This window comes from Pinus tabuliformis, chromosome 8 (assembly GCF_031772625.1).
Source record: "Pinus tabuliformis cultivar Carrire ecotype Pingquan chromosome 8, CPIR1, whole genome shotgun sequence".
Taxonomy (NCBI): domain Eukaryota; kingdom Viridiplantae; phylum Streptophyta; class Pinopsida; order Pinales; family Pinaceae; genus Pinus; species Pinus tabuliformis.
The window spans coordinates 1,856,325,745-1,856,345,639 of NC_142294.1; positions in this window are offsets into that span (position 1 = coordinate 1,856,325,745).

Sequence of the window (19,895 nt, forward strand, 5' to 3'; positions counted from 1 at the left end):
TTGAAGACTGCGTTCCTCAATGGAGTCATTGAGGAGGAGGTGTACATAGAGCAGCTCGAAGGTTTCGAGATCTTTAGCAACGAGTCGCATGTGTGCAGGCTCAAGAGAGCACCATATGGGTTGAAACAAGCACCTCGTGCTCGGTACACACGAATAGACAGTTATTTCACCAGACTTGGATTCTCCAAGAGTGAGGCGGATACTAACCTATACCAGATTGTGGTGGAGGGTAAGTTGCTGATCATTTTATTTTATGTGGATGATTTGATTTTGACGGGAGATGAGCTGTTGATACTTTCATGCAAGGAGGATCTTGCTAGAGAGTTTGAGGTGAAGGACTTGAGCCTCCTTCATTATTTCCTGGGATTGGAAATTTGGCAGCGCAGTGATGGACTATTTGTTTCTCAGGGTAAGTATGCCCGGGAGATACTGGAGAAGTTCAACATGCATGGCTGCAAGCCTGTTGATACTCCTCTTCCTGGAGGTTGGAGGAAGGAGGATGCTACTTCAGCAGAGGTAGTGGATGCCATTGTTTATCGACAGTTGGTGGGGTCGCTTATGTATCTGGTCAATACACGATCCGATATATGCTATGCTGTTAACCAACTTTCACAAGATATGGTTAAGCCAACCAAGCTCTTCTGGAAGGCAGGCAAGCATGTATTGCGTTATCTCAGAGGCACATTGGGATATGGATTGTGGTACAGACAGGAGGATGAGGTGAAGCTATGTGGCTTCACGGATGCAGATTGGGCAGGGAGCCCAACGGACAGAAAGAGCACATTTTGAGGGATCTTTAGTATCAGGTCGACAACAGTTTCTTGGTATAGTAGGAAGCAAAGATCCGTGGCACTCAATTCAGCAGGGGCCGAGTATATGTTAGCAAGTTTGGCTGCATGCGAGGCTATATGGATGAGGAAGATCCTGGTCGGGTTGTTCGGGTCACACTTGGAGCCTATGGTGATTTATTGTGATAACCAGAGTTGCATTAAACTCTCGGCTAATCCAGTATTTCATGATAGATCCAAGCACATCGACATCAGGTACCATCATATCAGAGATTGTGTGCAGCAGAGAATCATGTTACTTTCATACATTCCCACGGAGGATCAGGATGCTGATATCTTGACGAAGGTGCTCACCAGGAGCATATTTGAATACCATAGAGGTAGGATAGGGGTTGCAAATAATCCATATCTTGTTGAGAGGGAGTGTTGAAAACGCAACAAGATGATGGAGCTTAGTGAAAAGAAGTCGCCTTCACTAAGTGGGCTCGCAGGCTATTTTTGGCGCAAAGTCTATTTTTAGACATATGGGTCATGGTCTATGAGTTGTAGGATGCTATTTATGGATGATTGGTCATGTTGGTAAAAAATAGATGGACCTCTATTTTTAGACATATGGGCAGAGTCTATTTTTAGACTGCCAGTCTAAAAATAGAACAATCGAATATTATTAGCTCTTAATAATATTTGGACTATAAACATTATCTTATCCTCTTGCAACACTTAGTTCGAGCTATGGATGTGTCACATGCAACTGCCAGAAGGAAATACACTTTTCCTATGGGTTAGTTGAGCTATTGCATGATGGACTTCAGTTAGAACTCAAGTGATTGAGGAGTTGATGGAGTTGTGTTCAGTTTGACTTAGTTGAACTAGTTGTATTTAGTCTAACTGCCAAATACACTAGTGATGAGTGATGTGAATTAATTATTAATTAATTCACTAATTATTAACTCATAAATAAACTAAAGAATACATCAGTTAACTCAGTGCATGGACAGTTCAGTGGAGACAAGTGTTAGAGGTGGGTGAAAGGGTAAGACTACTATCAGTTGTGACTATAGCTGTGCATGAGATTTGCACAATCATTGATTGAGATTTCCAATGAGAATTGCATAGTACAAGCCAAGGGAATTTGAACTTGGATCTGATCTATTCTCAACTTGGATTGCGCAGTAGAGGCAGGCAACTAGGGGAGGAGATTTTAACCCGTGACTTGTTTAGATCTGAGCTAGTTTGTGTGTAGCAGGTGGAGATAGTACTGAGTACTTGTGAGGAGTATTGTACTATGTATTGTTACATGTTCTCTATCATTATAATATATAGATAGTTGGGGGTTTTCAGCTGCATGCTTTCCCCATTACATACTGTGTTGATATGTGTGATTGATGTTTCAATGTGCGCATGCGATTGTTTCTTAATTCCACAAATTGATGATCAATGGTAGAGGAGGTTATGCATTATGCATGCATTCCAAAAATAGTGTATAATCAGGACAATCTCTGTGAATAAGTGTTATATTATTCAAAATTTCTACAATGGCTACCCACAGGTGATGCATCTTCATCTAGCAGCCACTCTAAAGGTGCCACTTCTTTTAAGGTACACGTTAACTTCGATATTCCCATATTTGAAGGCTTGATAGATGCATACGTCATAAATAATTGGTTAAATCTGTTGGAAGTATATTTTTCAGTTCATGACATATCCAATCGAAAAAATATTACTTTTTCACTTCTCATATCCGCCCCACACATCAAGGATTGGTGGAAAACCTACTGTGAACAAAAGGACGAGAGTGAACCCTCATTTTTTTCAGACGTGCCCACTTGGGATTCTTTCCTAGAGGCATCAAGGAACAATATTACACTGTCGAGAGCTATGAAGATAAATACATAAATTGGACCTCTGTACGAAAGGGAAGGGACCAATATGTGCTGAAGTTAACAAATATTTTCCATACCCTTCACATGAAGTTGGGTATCAAGGATACTGAGCAGCATTTTGTGCTCAAGTATCGTAGCTATCTACACAAATACATCCAAGACGAGATGGAGTTCTTTGACATTTCCATGCTTGGCACAGCGTACCAATATGCTATCAAAATTGAGAAGAAGTTTAAATAGAAGAAGTGGGACTTTAGATCCGCGAATCCAAAGTAAGGAAAAGGTGCCCCTAAACCAAAAAACAAAGGACCAAGCCAAGGCGAGTCTACCTAGGACAACTCGCCTAAGCCGCAAGACAAGAACAACACCATGAAAACAAAGAAGGACATGGGAAAATGGTGTGAGTTCCATAAGAGCTTCACTCACAATGCAAGAGAGTGTTGGGCCAAGCAGTCACTAGTGGCCAAGCTGAAGGCCTTTGAATCAAAGGCATGTTCCAACTCTGAAACAAAACCTGATAAGGGAAATGAAAAAGGGTAGCAGATCATTTATGCGGAGCCCATTGCCACTGTGGCCACCACCAAGATCCAAAAGATTGAGCCTGAAGATCCAGAGGAGGGGGACACCTCTTCCACTGACAGATGTGGGTGAAGGGTTCTCCACTACAATTTATTGTCGACAGCAAGAGCCAAAAGAACCTCATTTTAGCAGAGGCCGTGAAGCAGTTGGCCCTAAAGTATAAAATACATCCACAGTCGTACACCATCGAGTGGATTCATCAAGGACGAGGTCTTCGCGTCAGCCAACAGTGTCACCTTCCCTACAGCATCAACTCCTTCATGAATGAGGTACTGTGTAATGTAGCTCCTCTTGAAGTTTGTAATGTATTGAAGGACAACCATACTTGTGGAAGTGACACGCTGTATATGAGTATAGGCCTCGCTCTATGATTATTACCTTCGCTAATAAGTTATACAGGATATCGGATGTAGCCCTGCCTAGAGCCATATCTTTGATCACTGCAAAGAAATGAAGTAAGATCATTTCCCAAACCAAGAAACTAGTTTTCCTTATGATTCGCCCGTAGGGCAAGAAGAAGGTCGTGGCCTGGACGTCCAGGTAGGGCTCCTCTACATAGGAGTAGTAGATGGACAAGGTTGTGGAGGAGTACAAGGGTATTTTTGCCTCACCTACAGAGGTACCTTTGCATTGTCAGGTGAAGCACTCCATTGATTTCACCCCAGGTGCATCGTTGCCCAATGGGCCGATCTATCAACGCTCTATTCTAGAGAACAATGAGATCAGGAGGCAGATTCAGGAACTATTTCAGAAAGGGCACATCAGGCCAAGCTCATCAACCTGTGGGAGCCCGATTGTATTGGTACAGAAGAAGGATGGGACCTGGAGGCTCTGTATTTACTACCGAGCATTGGACAAGATCACTGTCTGGAATAGGTACCCAATCCCGCGGATTGATGACATTCTTGACCAGCTGAAGGGGGTCAAATATTTCAGCAAGATTGACTTGAAGTGAGGTTATCACCAAGTGCTTATCGAACCATCTAACGTGTGGAAGACTGATTTCAAATCCAAGGAGGGCCTTTTCGATTGGTTGGTCATGCTGTTCGTATTGACGAAAGCCCCTGCAGCCTTCATGATACTGATGGATGACATCTTGTGACCCTTCACCAATGCATTCATGGTGGTGTATTTGGATGACATCTTGATCTTCTGCCAGAGTTGGGATGATAACCTCCACCATATTCGACAGGTTCTTCTGTAGAAATTTTGAATAATAAACACATATTCAACAAAGATTATCCTGATTATACACTATTGCGGAATACATGCATAATACATAACCTCCTCTACGTTGATCATCAATTTAGCAACATCAAAAACAATGAAACATCAATAGCATGCACACATTAACATAGTATGTAACCCGGGGAAAGCTTACAGCTGAAAACCCCACACTATCTGTATATTAATGATTGAGAACATGTAACGTTACATAGTACAATACTCCTCTCAAGTATCCAGCACTATCTCCACCTGTTACACACAATATAGCTCAGATCTAATCTCCAAATCTCCTCCGCTGCTTGCCTGCCTCTATTGCACAATACCTGCATGAGAATGAATGAGAATGGCTGATCCAAACTCGTTTTTACCTTGTGAAAGTCATCCACACTGGAAATCACATGAGCACAAGCTATATTTCACTTGGTATTGGCCCATACTGTGCAATCCTCATTGGCATTACTCAATCCATGCATGTGCAAAATCTCATGCACAACTGATAGCAATCTCAACCTCTAACACTTGTCCCTATTGAACTGTACATGCACTGAGTTAACTGATGTATTCTTCAGTTGCATTATGAGTTAATAATTAGTGAATTAATTAATAACTAATTCACACAACTCATCACTTAGTCTATTGATCAGTTAGATTAAATACAACTAGTTCAACTAAGTCAAACTGAACACAACTCCATTAACTGCTCATCCAACTCCACAGAACTCAACCACATGAGTTCTAACTGATGTCCTGCATGCAATAGCTCAACTGACTCATAAGAAAACGTATTTCCTTCTAACAGCTGCATGTGCCACATCTGTAGCTCAAACTGAAGTGCTCCAAGAGGATAAGATAAAGTTTATAGTCTAAATATTATTATGAGACAATAATATTTGACTTTTCTATTTTTGACTAGCAGTCTAAAAATAGACTCTGATCACTCCTGCTGTGATCACTCCTGCTGTGATCACTCCTGCTGTGATCACTCCTGCTGTGATCCAAAAATAGACTTTGCGCCATAATTTTCCTGCGGGCCCACTTAGTGAAGGCGACTCCTTTCCACTAAGCTCCATCATCTTGTTGCATTCTCAACAAGCATTTCTTGTTGCACACTTTTCAACACTCCCTCTCAACAAGAAAGGCTTCCTCTCAAACCCGATCCTGTAACTCTGGAATGTTCTGCATGCATCACATCTGCCCGCTCCACTTTGCTTCAACAACACTTGGAACAAAAACTCTCCCAACTGACCACTCTGTTGGGCTAGGAACATACTATGATGTTGAAGCTCTACCTGCTGCTGACAAGTGCTCCCTCTCTGACATCTGCGCTACTGCAACATCTCCATGCATCTCACACCATTGCACACTTCCCTGTGCCACCTAGCACTGTGCAAAACACTTGTGCCTCTCACATTGTTGCAGCCTGCTAGCTATGCGTTGTCCTGGGATTCCCTGCACTGTCGCTCTCTCTACCGCTCCATCCGCATCTGTCTCTACCCAATCAGTCAGTTCCTGCTACTCCACGTCGGGGCTCCCATAGCAAGGTCTCCTCCAAGAGGTTGGGTGCCTCAAGGATCCTGCCCCTCCTCCTTGGGACGATCAATCCACATCACCCCACCTCCTTCCTGGAGGTATGGCTGCATGCGATCCCTCTGCCCACCTGGCTCGAATTTTCCCCCTACTGGAGGTCTCTGCATGAGTATATGTCTCTACTCGATCTCCTCTCAGCTTCCCTTGTTGTGGCTGCTCCACAACCTCCTAAAGCTGCTGCACCAATCGTGGCTCCTCCACAATCGTCTGAGACTTCTTTTGGCTCTGCATGTTGAGAGGTAATATACGCTCACTCTCAACCACCAAGTCTCCATCAGTTGCCTTGCTGCTCAAGGCTTTGCATGCATCTTGAACCTCAAGAGCATACAGGTTCCTGACCTGTGAACCAATCTCATGACAACGAAAGCATCTCACCTTCGACTTGTCAACCTTCTTCCCATCACTGGAAGTACTGGATTCAGAAAGAGAAACCTTCCCCTTCCCCTTCTTCGGCTTACTCGCTAAGGCACAGTTCTCCTCATCATGCATAGATGAAGAACTGTCTCTGGTGCGCCGTCTAATCTCCTCTTGCACAAGATCCGACCAAAGTCTCTCCCATCCTGGAAATTTCTCCCTTCCATTCACCGAGTCCTGGTAGCTATGCCAACTCTTAGGAAGGCCAAGGAGTGCTAGACTCACCATATCCTCATCCTCAACAGTTACCCCCACACTTCCTAGCTCATCCTGGCATTAGGTGAACTTCGTGAGATACTGGGGCATACTGTCTCCATTCTCACACTTGATGTTTCTGAGTTTATCATTGAGTGCCATTCCACCAGCTCAAAACTCAACCGCTTCTGATCTAAAATTTGTGAGAACAAAGTATTTCTCGTATAGAGATTGACTGTATGGGCATTCACCAGATATCTCACCTTCCAAAATAAGGATGAATCCAGAGGCTACCTGGCCCGATTATAGACTCTTCCTGAAGAAATAAATTGTAAACACTTTCTGAATAGTAGATCTGATGATCAATCCTTGCTTTGATATCCTGTAGAACTTTTTCTACAAATCAAAGAGCTCCGATACCATGTAGAAATTTTGAATAATAAACACATATTCAACAGAGATTATCTCGATTATACACTATTGCGGAATACATGCATAATACATAACCTCCTCTATGTTGATCATCAATTTAGCAGCATCAAAAACAATGAAACATCAATAGCATGCACACATTAACATAGTATGTAACCCGGGGAAAGCTTACAGCTGAAAACCCCACACTATCTGTATATTAATGATTGAGAACATGTAACATTACATAGTACAATACTCCTCTCAAGTATCCAACACTATCTCCACCTGTTACACACAATACATCTCAGATCTGATCTCCAAATCTCCTCCGCTGCTTGCCTGCCTCTATTGCACAATACCTGCATGAGAATGAATGAGAATGGCTGATCCAAACTCGTTTTTACCTTGTGAAAGTCACCCACACCGGAAATCACGTGAGCACAAGCTATATTTCACTTGGTATTGGCCCACACTGTGCAATCCTCAATGGCATTACTCAATCCATGCATGTGCAAAATCTCATTCACAACTGATAGCAATCTCAACCTCTAACACCTGTCCCTGTTGAAATGTACATGCACTGAGTTAACTGATGTATTCTTTAGTTGCATTATGAGTTAATAATTAGTGAATTAATTAATAACTAATTCACACAACTCATCACTTAGTCTATTGATTAGTTAAACTAAATACAACTAGTTCAACTAAGTCAAACTGAACACAACTCCATTAACTGCTCATCCAACTCCACAGAACTCAACCACATGAGTTCTAACTGATGTCCTGCATGCAATAGCTCAACTGACTCATAAGAAAACGTATTTCCTTCTGACAGCTGCATGTGCCACATCTGTAGCTCAAACTGAAGTGCTCCAAGAGGATAAGATAAAGTTTATAGTCTAAATATTATTATGAGACAATAATATTTGACTTTTCTATTTTTGACTAGCAGTCTAAAAATAGACTCTGATCACTCCTGCTGTGATCACTCCTGCTGTGATCACCCCTGCTGTGATCACTCCTGCTGTGATCACTCCTGTTGTGATCCAAAAATAGACTTTACGCCATAATTTGCCTGCGGGCCCACTTAGTGAAGGCGACTCCTTTCCACTAAGCTCCATCATCTTGTTGCATTCTCAACAAGCATTTCTTGTTGCACACTTTTCAACACCTTCAAACCCTGTGACAACACAAGATATGTGCTAACTTGGAGAAATGCACCTTTGGCCTCACCCAGGTTCAATATCTAGGGTACATAATTGATGAGCAGGGTGTACATCTGGACCCATACAAGATACAAGTCATTCGGGATTGGCCAACCCCAACCACTCTAATAGAGCTCTACAACTTTTTGGGTCTTGCCAACTTCAATGGTAGGTTCATGTTGGGGTTCTCTCATATCAATTGGCCTTTAAGTCAAGTCACCAAAGGTGGAGCAAGAACAAAGTTTTTTTTGTCTGAAACCCAACAACAAGCATTCTTTGAGTTGAAGAATCGCCTCTATTCTGCACCAGTGCTCACATTACCATACCTACAACAACCATTTGAGATTGAGACAGATTCCTATGATTATACTATTGGTGCGGTTCTTACTCAACATGGGCATCTGGTGGCTTACCATAATGAGACACTTCCAAACACAGTCTTAAAGTACCTGTTGTTGGGAAAAGTATCCAATACGGAATGACCCTATCCCACTCTAAGGGTGATAGTACCTCAGCAACAATCGAAGCAAAGCTATCTAAGATTTCTTCTTTATGAAAGTAAAATAGGGGAGAAAGAGATCCACTAACCGATATCTCTCGCTAATGGTTGATCCAATCTTCTCTCCTTACTGCTTGCTCCCAGCTCCTTGCTCTTTCAATGGCCCAGCTACACCAAGATCCTGCAAAATGGCAAGAGAAGGAAACTACAAGAAGCATACATTCATAATTGATTCAAGGATTAGAATAAATCAAATACACAAGTATGACAATACATCATTGAGACACATGCATATAGAAGAACCTCAAATGCTTTATTAATGGAAGAAGTAAAGTTCAGGAAGTGATACAACCATAAGAGGCCCAATCCAGCATCACCTTCCCAGCAGAAAGAAATCTCCTCTTCACCTCCTTCAAAGCAAATCACCCAATAGCTCTAAACTCAAACCAACAGCACTTCCTTACATTCACAAGATTCCAGCCCCTCTAGACCTCATGAGAGAGCTCTATATATAGGAGTTTTGGAGAAAGGATGAGTCAGCTTGAGAGCTGACTAGTGTCCTCTCTCACTTCAGTTATTCTTCAGTTCTTGAGTCCACTTGGAGGTTCTTGCTTCCACTTGGAGATCTAGACCCTCTTACTCATCACCAGGCGAATTCCTTGATCCAAGTGTCATTTTGGAAGCTTCCTGGGCGCTGACACCTTGAGGAATGACTGTGCCACTTGTCCAAGTACGCTTAGTGCAGGTGGCCTTCTTTGCAGTTGACATTCAGCGCAGGTACAGAGTGGAGCACTTGACATTCAGCGCAGATGCTCAGTGGAGCAGTTGACATGATCCAGAATTTGCTTGTTTTTGAGTGTTTTCAGGTGGAGAACTGATATTTAGTGCTGTGGTTTGCTGACCTTGTTCCTCTAGGGGTAGGAACAACATGTTTAGGGACTTTGGATCCCTTAGATTATGGACATTTCATGCTTCATGCTGTAAGGCACAAAAATGTCTATAACAGTTGCCCCCTAAAGTATGAGGTCGTTTATCGGGTGAAATGCTTTATCCGGAGGGTCCGAAGTTCATTCAATCGCTGAGAGGTGACCTATAATAAAATACAATACAATACATTATTTTTCATTCTGCTTTCATGATCTAGCTGAGGCGGGCATTCCCATGCTCAGCTTTATAAATTCATTTTGGTACATAGAACAGACGATCGTCTGATGGTAGACTGATAATTCTCTGCTGAAATTATCATCCTTTGAGTAGGATGATCATCTGCTGCAATGATGTACATGTCAAATGTCTTTATATTTCCTGAATATATATTGCAGCCCGGATGGATGAAACTAGATCCGGGGTCTTCAAACTCGTTCGATCTTCACTCTACGTACAAGTCGATCCATGTGAGAATTGCGCTGAAGTCGAACATGGAAAGACATCGCTTGATTACCGGTCAATGATGTAAACCGTTAACAAGCGCGAGAGGAATCACCGATAATGATAATGACCCTCAAGGTACTGCAGTACAATTCACGTGGTGTGAATAAAGGACTTGGCGTCGAACACCACGTAAAATCTTTCGGTCGAAGGTCATTGATGTATACCTGTCGCCGGAAGTGAGAAACTTGCCATTGAGGCATGCAAGCTTCAAAGTACTGAGGGGGTTGTTCCTAGATCAACTTCTTGGATAATGAGCTGAAGTCGACAAGAAGCGATCCATCAAAGGAGGGCCTTAATGAATCCCACATCAGTGACACGGAACGGAGCTAATGATCTTAGTGGAGGTAAAAAAACAATCTGTGACATATGATTCAGGGTGGCGGTCATGAATGGATGAAGGATAATGTATGGCAGTGGATGGGACACGGTTGACTCTTTCTGAACAACATCTCTTGAACATATAACGACACTGATGCGATGGATCGGTAGCATTACCCCAAATGGATGGTTTGGCGAGACCATGGTGATGAGACCGGTGAATGAAATAACCCAACCCGATGTGGTACGGAGGAAAAGTGTCATGTTCAAGAGCGACTTGCTACCATTAAAGCTTTTGAGGTTCTCCCAATTTTTCCCCAGTCATTTCTGACCAGTACCCCTTTATTTTTGTCAAGCTTGAGGAGGATAACATATGCTTGTTCTATAACCTGCCCTTCGGGCAAGCCCATCGCTATGTTTTAACGAGCCTAGCGATAGGGAAACTCGTTCTCGTCTAAAGACAAGTTTGTCGCTATTTAATCATTTTAACGAGTCTAACGACAAGGAAAACTCGGTCCTTTTCATTTTTAGAGAGTCTGAAAAGGTACAGAAAGTTAACTCCAAAATTCCTTTTTCGTCATCTAATCCCTTAAGTCCGAAAAAGTGTAAAACAATACAGAAGGGATAAGTTTTCGATAACTTTAACGAGCCGAATAAAACAAGCGCTCGACCTTTTTGTGCAATAATCCCTCAGGTCCAAAAAGATTAAAATCTAGAGGAGGGATAGCTCTTCCGGTCCTTTTAACGAGCTGGAAGGCCAAAACTCAGCAAACTTTTCATATTTTATGAGTCAGTTGAAAAGAGCTTAAAGAAGACTCGTCTTTTGAGGAACGAGTGATAAACAGGGATAGCAGCAGATTCCAGGTACAGGTTGGAATTTTCCAATCACGGCAGTGTCACAAGGATGGCTAAGTGAAATCACTCTTCGCAGCTGTTCCTCAAAATGGGTAAACAATCATATGGAGGTGAACGATCGGCCAAATGACGGTGGAGGTGGCAGGTGCAAACACGACCAAGGCTTTTATGGCTGATAAATTTACGATCACAGAGGTTATTTACCGGAAAATAGGTTCATTTTTTATTTAAAAATGAGCTTAAACTCTGGGGGAAACATTGCTCACTGCTTTTATTTATTTTTTAACGAGCATGAAGACCGCGTTAAAACTGCTCGGATCTTTATTTTTTAACGAGCATGAACTTTATGCTAAAACTGCTCGATTATATGGTCAAATTCTTTGACCATGTCACTGTTTACTGTTTTCATTCATAATGTTGCTGTGCTTTATTCTATCAAGACTTTTAATCAAACTCTTGGGTGCATGCAGATGTTGGTCCTGTTCGTCCAGCAGTTCGTCCGTGATCGCCCATTGCTGCCCCGGCAGTGGAGCCTGCTAGGAGAGTTATCCTTCGCGACCTTGACGACACTGAGACCCTTACAGCTGTGCAGGAGCAGGTTGAGAGCCTCACTCTCGGTATTCCGGATGTACGGATCGATGAGTTACCTTTACAGTTGCAGCGGCATACTACTGGCGTACCTAGACGATGGACTCGTCTCTTGCGCATGATTGCACAGGCCGTGACGTGCTATCATGAGCACCATTAGGCTAGGGTGCCCCCTAGCACTTTTGAGTTTTTGGGTCATATGACCCATTTTTTGTCTTGGTTACAGAACATTATGTATAAACGATAAACAACTTTATATATTTTGATTTTCGAGGTTTATTCTGGTTGATTTATGTGATCCGTTTGCATAGCACTGATGCATTTCCTTTTATAAATGTCGTAAATGTCTATCTAATACATAGTTTGCTAATGAATCGGTTAATGTGTTTAAGTTCCTGGAAATATGCTGGTATTGAATTGAATCAAACTGTCTTTCCAAAATCTTAACCCTTAGAAACATTCGATAAATAGCTGGATTGCGGACCGAATATATACCATTGAGTTGTAGTACTACAAGTTGTGAGTCTAGCCTGACGATTAGTCGGCGTATACCATGGGCAATGGTATCAGAGAGGAGTTCTATCAACGCGCTATACTCAGCGATGTTATTCGTTGATTGCCCAATACACACACCTCTGAAACTCACTAACTCGCCGCTTGGATCAAAAATGGCCCAGGCTGCGGAGGATAGATTCCGCGAACTACGACTCGCTCCGTCGGCATATCCCACATATGTCTCAGAAAAGTTCGACATCTGCAACAAATGAAAAAGGTGGATTACTCAACCGAAACAAACACTTTAGCGAAAACAAAATACAACAAAAGCACTCAGGTTACTACTTAGGCATAGTAATGCTTGAGGTACAACCCGTTACGGGGTTGCGCCAGTGGTATTCCGTCATAATCCATTAACTCGTAGGCTCCTTTTGCTAACACTCGTTTAACAATGTAGGGACCCATCCATAAAGAATTAAATTTTCCTGCTCCCAATTTGTCGGACTCTTGGTCGTAAAGCAAGACCAAGTCACCTTCAGAGAAGACACGGGGTTTGACATTCTTGTCGAACTGTGCCTTGACTCGCTTCTTATGGGCTTCGTTAGCCAAAGCGGCGTCACGACGGGTTTCATCCAACTGGATTAATTCCAAGAAACGGGCCTCTTCTTCTGAAGTTCCGGGGAGGAGGTCAATTGCGAGTTTAAGAGACGAAATTTCACACTGGATTGGTAAGACTGCCTCCAGGCCATACACCAGTTGGAACGGTGTGAACCCAGTGGCATTTTTTACCGATGTTCGGTAAGCCCAAAAGGCTGAGTACAGGATTAGGTGCCATCTTCTTTTGTGAACCCCGATCATCCTTTGCAACATACGCTTCAGGACCTTGTTGATTGCCTCAACTTGTCCGTTGGCTTGCGGATAATACGGGGTAGAGCTGTCATGGGATAGCCCTAGCTTGGCAGCTAATTCAACCATCATGTGATTGCGAAAATGCGGTCCATGATCTGTAACTATAGCCTGCGGTACGCCGAACCTGGCGACTACATGATTGAAAAAGAAAAGGGCAGCTGTTTCACCAGTGTTATCCAATGTAGGCATCGCCTCGGCCCATTTGGTAAAATAGTCAACGGCGACTATAATATACCCATGCCCCCCGATCGAGGTGGGGTTACATTGCATGAAATCGATGCCCCATTTGGTGAAAGGCCCCACAGCAACTATTGGCTGTAAAGGTGCGGGTGGTCTTCTGGTTTTGCTATCAAAAATCTGACATGCATGGCAACTTCTGACTGCGATTATGCAATCTTTGAACATGGTTGGCCAGAAGTATCCTACTCGTAAGATTTTTTGTGCTGTTGCATATCCAGATTGATGCCCCCCACACGCGCCTGAATGACACTCATTCAGGGCTTTCTCGGCCTCCTCATGGGTAAGGCACCTCCTCAGAACTGTATCGATACCACGACGGTAAAGCATATCACCGACGATCATGTAGTCTTTAGCTTGGTATCGTATACGTTTCTGTTCAGAGTGAGAGGTGTTAGGCCTGAACTTTTGGGTTTGGAGATAAACTATGATATCTCCATACCACTCATCGCTTGTAGATATCAGAAACAAACTTTCATCCATGATTGACTCTTCCGATGTTTCATTGTTGGACGACGATGGGAGGTCGCACAATAATTCCGCGAAAACTAGAGATTTCTTTGATTTGGATTTCACAAATTCCAGATCAAACTCTTGAATGATCGCTATCCATTTTGAATATTTGCCCCCCAGCAACTGTCGCGACAGTATATAAGTCATGGGGTTGCAATCTGATAAAATGGTAGTTTTCCGAAAAAGGACATAATGTCGAAACCTTTGAATCGCTTGAACAGCTGCAAGCGCTAGTTTTTCAACATAGGAATATTTACTCTCTATATCATTTAAGTTTTTACTTAAATAATATATAGGATGTTCAATTCCATCGACTTCTTGCACTAAAACCATCGCAGTGGTCGTATCTGCTGCAGCTAGATACAGGTTAAAATCTCTTTGATAGTCTGGGGCGTACATTAATGACGCTCTTACTAGAGAATCTTTCAGAGCATCAAAGGAAGCTTGCGCGACCTGGTCCCAGACAAAAGGTACATCCTTTTTCAAAAGACGAGTGTAACCTTTAGCAAGTTCTGCATAATTTGGAATGAACCTCCTCAGAAAGTTTGCTTTCCCTTGGAGTTTCTGAATCTGAAGCACATTTGAAGGTGGAGGCAAATTAATGATTGCCTGAACCTTGCAAGGGTCGAGACGAATCCCATCCTTAGAGACTACAAAGCCAAGTAACCGACCAGAACCGACGCAAAACACACACTTGTGCGGATTGAGTCTTATCTTGTAGTGTCGGCAACGTAGAAATATCGCTCTCAAATGCTGCGGATGATCAGTCCGCTTTCGCGAATGAGCCGGAAGGTCGTTGAGATATGGTTGAATGATGTTCTTGATGTCATGGAAGGCATAATTCATTGCCCTCTGAAACGTCGCCCCTGCGTTACTTAAACCAAAGGGTAATTTTCGATAAGCGAATGTGCCCCATGGACAAATAAATGCAGTCTTAGACTGGTCCTGTGGGCGGATATTTATTTGATTATACCCGGAAAATCCATCCATAAAGGAAAAGATTTCACATCCGGCGCATTCATCAATTATCTGGTCGATGAAGGGTGTAGGGTAGTTGTCCTTTGGACAAGCTTGGTTTACATCCCTATAGTCGACACACACTCTTATTGTCCCTTGTTTTTTCATAACAAGGACAATATTCGATACCCAATCGGTTAGAGGAACCGGGTAGATGAAACCAGCATGGAGAAGTTTCTCAACTTCTGTTTTAATGGCAGCGGCTTTCTTCAGGTGCACCTATCGAAGCCGTTGTCTTACTGGTTTGACATCAGGATACATTTTAATTTCATGTTCGACAATACTCGAGTCAATGCCTGGCATTTCATCATATGACCATGCAAAGACATCTCTAAACTCGCGAAAAAGAGCATCATATATACTAAGAACAACTTTTGCCGACATAAATATTCTCTACAACATCAGGTTTTGTCGAGATATTTATGGCTATAGTTTCTTCAATATTGGATAAGTTTCGCTCGGAATCCACCGTATTTACAGTATTTGTTAGGAATTCAAAAACTGAAGGGTGGTAAAGGTCGTGTTGAGTATCTTCTTCACATTCTGGAAGAAGGGAACGATGGTGGTGATCATTCCAGGGTGCCCCCTCAATCAACATTGATTGTAAGATTCCTTCGTCAGTCCCATGCACTTTCGACCAAGGATCTAATGGGGTACCATATTCTCCAGACCTATCTACCCAAACGCTTGACGAGTGTTGACTTGGGTTCGCCTCCCATGCCCGAAACATTGATTGCTACAATATTTCTATAGGGCTTGGTGGCAAAACCATCTGATGATCCATGACGACTTTGTCTTCTACGACCTTCAAGGAAGATATCATGTTGCATGTTGCTACAAACGGGATATTTCCTATATGGATAGGAGGTGGCAACGCGAAAGCTCCCATCATTGTGGGGTCTTTCAATAGGCCTACTCCGATATCTTGAATTGAATGGTCACTCCCATGGATCATGGGAATGCTTCCTGTAACTTGTGAACCATTAGGGAGGAAGTTCTGTTGGTCGACGATCGTAATCCCTCCTTCAAACGGGAATGCGATCTTCCTAAAATAAGTCGACACTACAGCTGCCATAGCATATATCCATGGTCTTCCCAGTAGGATGTTATAGTCAAGATTGCCATCGATGACTTCAACATCTATTTCTACTGTTTTTCCCCCTAGTTCAACCTTTAAGTTATTTAGGATGCCGTACGGGGTGTACGTCCTTCCGTCGAATGCTTTTAATGTCATCGAAGATCGCGACAAGGTTGGAGATCCAAGAGTTTTCCAGCAACTCATCGACATGATACATGTCGATGCCCCCTCATCAATAATTGTTCTGTGAACGGTTTTTTTGAGTGCTTTCACTTGAATAAGGAAAGCTAGTTGAGCTGGTAACTGAGGATCATATCCTTTGTGATCAAAGGATACAAGATTGGAATCCTTAGGATCCACTCCACCAATAGCTGATAACAACGCCTGCCTTTGGGATGGGCAATTTTGCAGTACCTCAAGAGTTGACATAGCGGATGGAGATTGGGCCAAATCTTCCACTATGTTATAATGCTGCGCCGCCCTGGCGCGAGGATTAAATGTCGACTTGTGTACTACTCCCTTTGGCGGTTTTATTGTTAACTCATGAGTGATGGGGGGTACAACTTCTACCGAAGTTGTTGTCGAACTACTAGGTTGATCTTTACCTTTGTCGTTCGACACCTGTGGATTCCCGTAATCTTTACTCCTTGTCGAAATCAAAGCATCATTTTGTTGCTTAGAGATCGATAACATTAGCACTTGCGACGGGGAAGCATTTCCACTATCAACCATATTTTGACTTGGATTAGGAAATGGATCAGTCAACACAGCTGAGGTGTGTGGACTTTTGAAGAACTTTTTGAGTTCAGCTTTATACGAACAATTTTTTGTCCAATGATCCTCCTCATCGCATATCTGACACCCTGATGGGGGTGGTTTCCTATTTCCAGGAGGGTTTGAAGAAGTTTTTTGAGGGGATGACTCACCCTGTTTCTTCTTCTTCCCTTTGTTTTGCTTCTTCTTGCTTCCTGGTTGATTGGAATTTTTGCCTTTATCTGTTGATACGGCGTTTATTTCTGAAGCAAGAATTTCTTGATTTGCTTTTTGATTTGAAGTCTTACGGGCTTTCTTATTCGAATCCCTTGTCGACTTTGTGTTTGCAGTGCCAATCACACCGTCGCCGGCATGAGAGTCACTATTTGATCCAGGAGGAGGAGGAATTGAAAATTCCAGTCTGGGGGCGTCAGGTATCTTATCATAGAGCGTGCCAGACTGAGTATATACTAAGTCTAAATATTGGGCACGAGCAATAACCTGCTCCTCTGTTACGACCCCTCCCTTGGCCACATCTTTTGTTATAGCAGGAAGAAGCGACTTTATAAACCACTCAGCTAATAGCTGATCTGGAACATAAGTCTTTACCATTCTGCGACGACGACACCACTCATGTATATGATCGGATATATGTGTGGCCGTTGTCTGCTTGAAATTGGTTAAGATCTCTGTTCCAGTTTCGTAACTTATAGGTAACTGAAAATGGGTTAAGAAAGTTGTGGCTAGGGAACTGAAATTGTCGAAAGAGGCTCTAGGTAATTCAATATACCATTTAGTCGCCGGACCTGTCAATGTCCTCTGAAAAAGGCGAAGCCTTATCGAATCATCATTCAAGGTGTTGGACGAACACCACAGATGAAAAGTCATCACATGATTCGACGGGTCTTCGCCAGGATTTCCATTGAATTTAGGAATGTCCGACGGAAGCTTGTGAGGAATTGCTGGCCACCAATGGGCATAGGCAATTGGATCGTTCGTTAATCGATGTAAATCTGGTAATTCTAAAGTTGCCACGAATGGTAACTGTTGATTCAGGTTTGGCGAGGCGTACCCAGGATACGATGGAATCGCCTGAGCAGTAGGCCTTTGCATACCAGCATAATGCAATTGATGCTGGTATGACTGATACGACTGATGGACTTGACCACTGTAAAGTGGTTGATTTAAACCGTTTTGAATGTAGGGTTGTCCACTATTCGCAAAGATCTGTTGCTCAGATCCTTGGTACACCTGCTGGAACTGTGGTTGTTGGTAGTGCACCATCCATGGCTGTGAAGCCATGTTTTGCTATGCTATACTAACCGACGAACCAAGAAGCGGGGTAATTGTACCCGTTTGGACCTGTGTCGTCCCGGCAGTTGGCGATTGTGGTTGTGTTGTAGGGTCAAGGGGCTGTTGCATTACAACCTGGGGTTGACATACAACAGGCATCGTTTGAACTTGCGACACGGTTACAATAGCTGGCGTCGTCGGGATGCTAGACATAGGTACACATTGTTGCATAGAATACACAACTCTTGGCTGTTGGGGTAACATAGGTACCCAACCACTTGTCGTAACTTCAGTCAAACCTGAACACTGTTGAGAACTGCCGTATGGGTATCCTCCCGGAGGGGGTAATGAAAGGGCATATTGCCCCCCATACGGTAGCAATCCGGAACTCAAGGGTATGGCTTGCCTTTGAGGACTGGATGGCCCAAATTGACCTCCATAGGGATCAATTTGTCTAGTTTCAACATAAGAATTACCGGGTATTATACCGGAAGAACAAACTGGAACAGACCACACTGTCGAAATAGTCCCTGGGTGGACTCCTTCTAGCTGTTGAGAGCTAGTTGGGACAGATGGTACGCCGGCAAACATCGTCGGAGTGGCGGCAGGGAGCTCTGCCGTCGCTGTGTCGTTCGACACAGTCCTAGATGTCGACGGTTGCTCAGACATTTTAAGTCTATCCAATAGACTGCCTAGCGATTCTACAGGAACCTCCACTGGTGATGGACAAACTTCTGATGCAGAAGGAAAAAGAGTGACGCCTACTCCAAAATGAGTTGGAGTATTTGCTTGCGGGTCCTCTACGATTTCCTCTATTGCAATCAAACCAGGTGGAAGAGGAAGTCCGTCAGGTCCGTAAAAGATTTCTGGTGCCGAAGAAGGGGTTGTTTCGACAGCGACAGTTGTTCGAGCAACAAGACTCTCTGGACCGGTTACAGATGGAACTGGTTCAGTTATGCAAGTACTTGTTCTCAGACCAGGATCAGTGTTACTGTCCCTCTGTGGCTGTTGAACTTCTTCAATAGAGGCAGGGGTTCCAGAAATGCTTGGAGTGACCGGGATCTCAGATGTTGGAACTGTCGTTCTAACTTTGATGGGAGATTTTGACCCGGTCAAGCGAGTTCGCTTTGTCCGTACTACTTTCGATTCCGGAGACAAAGACGGTTGACTCGCAAGCCTCCGCGAATGACGGGGTTTCAATTGACTTTCTTCCACGGTTGCGGATTACTCGATCAACTAAAATACAAAAGGGGAATTATGTTTCCGAATTGAATGAATTTTATTAGACGCTTTTAGACACAACTTGCTTTTTCAGTTTTAAAGAGTCGAGAAAAAGCTAAAGATGACTCTAGTCTCCTTCGATGTTTTAACGAGCCCGAAGTGACAAATGCTCGGATGGACTTTTTCAGTTATAGAGTTTGAAAAAGGCCAAAAGAAACTGCTCTGGAGATCTAGGCAGAGGGTGTGCCAAACCTTTCGTGAAACCACAGAATACGTTTTACGGTATGGGTGGTCGATCTTTGTGAATGCTGTGTTCACTGCATCACAATCAGTAGGGCAGCCGACACGGCTTCCTAAGGATAAAGGATAAATGCCTATAGGGGTCTCCCAATATAT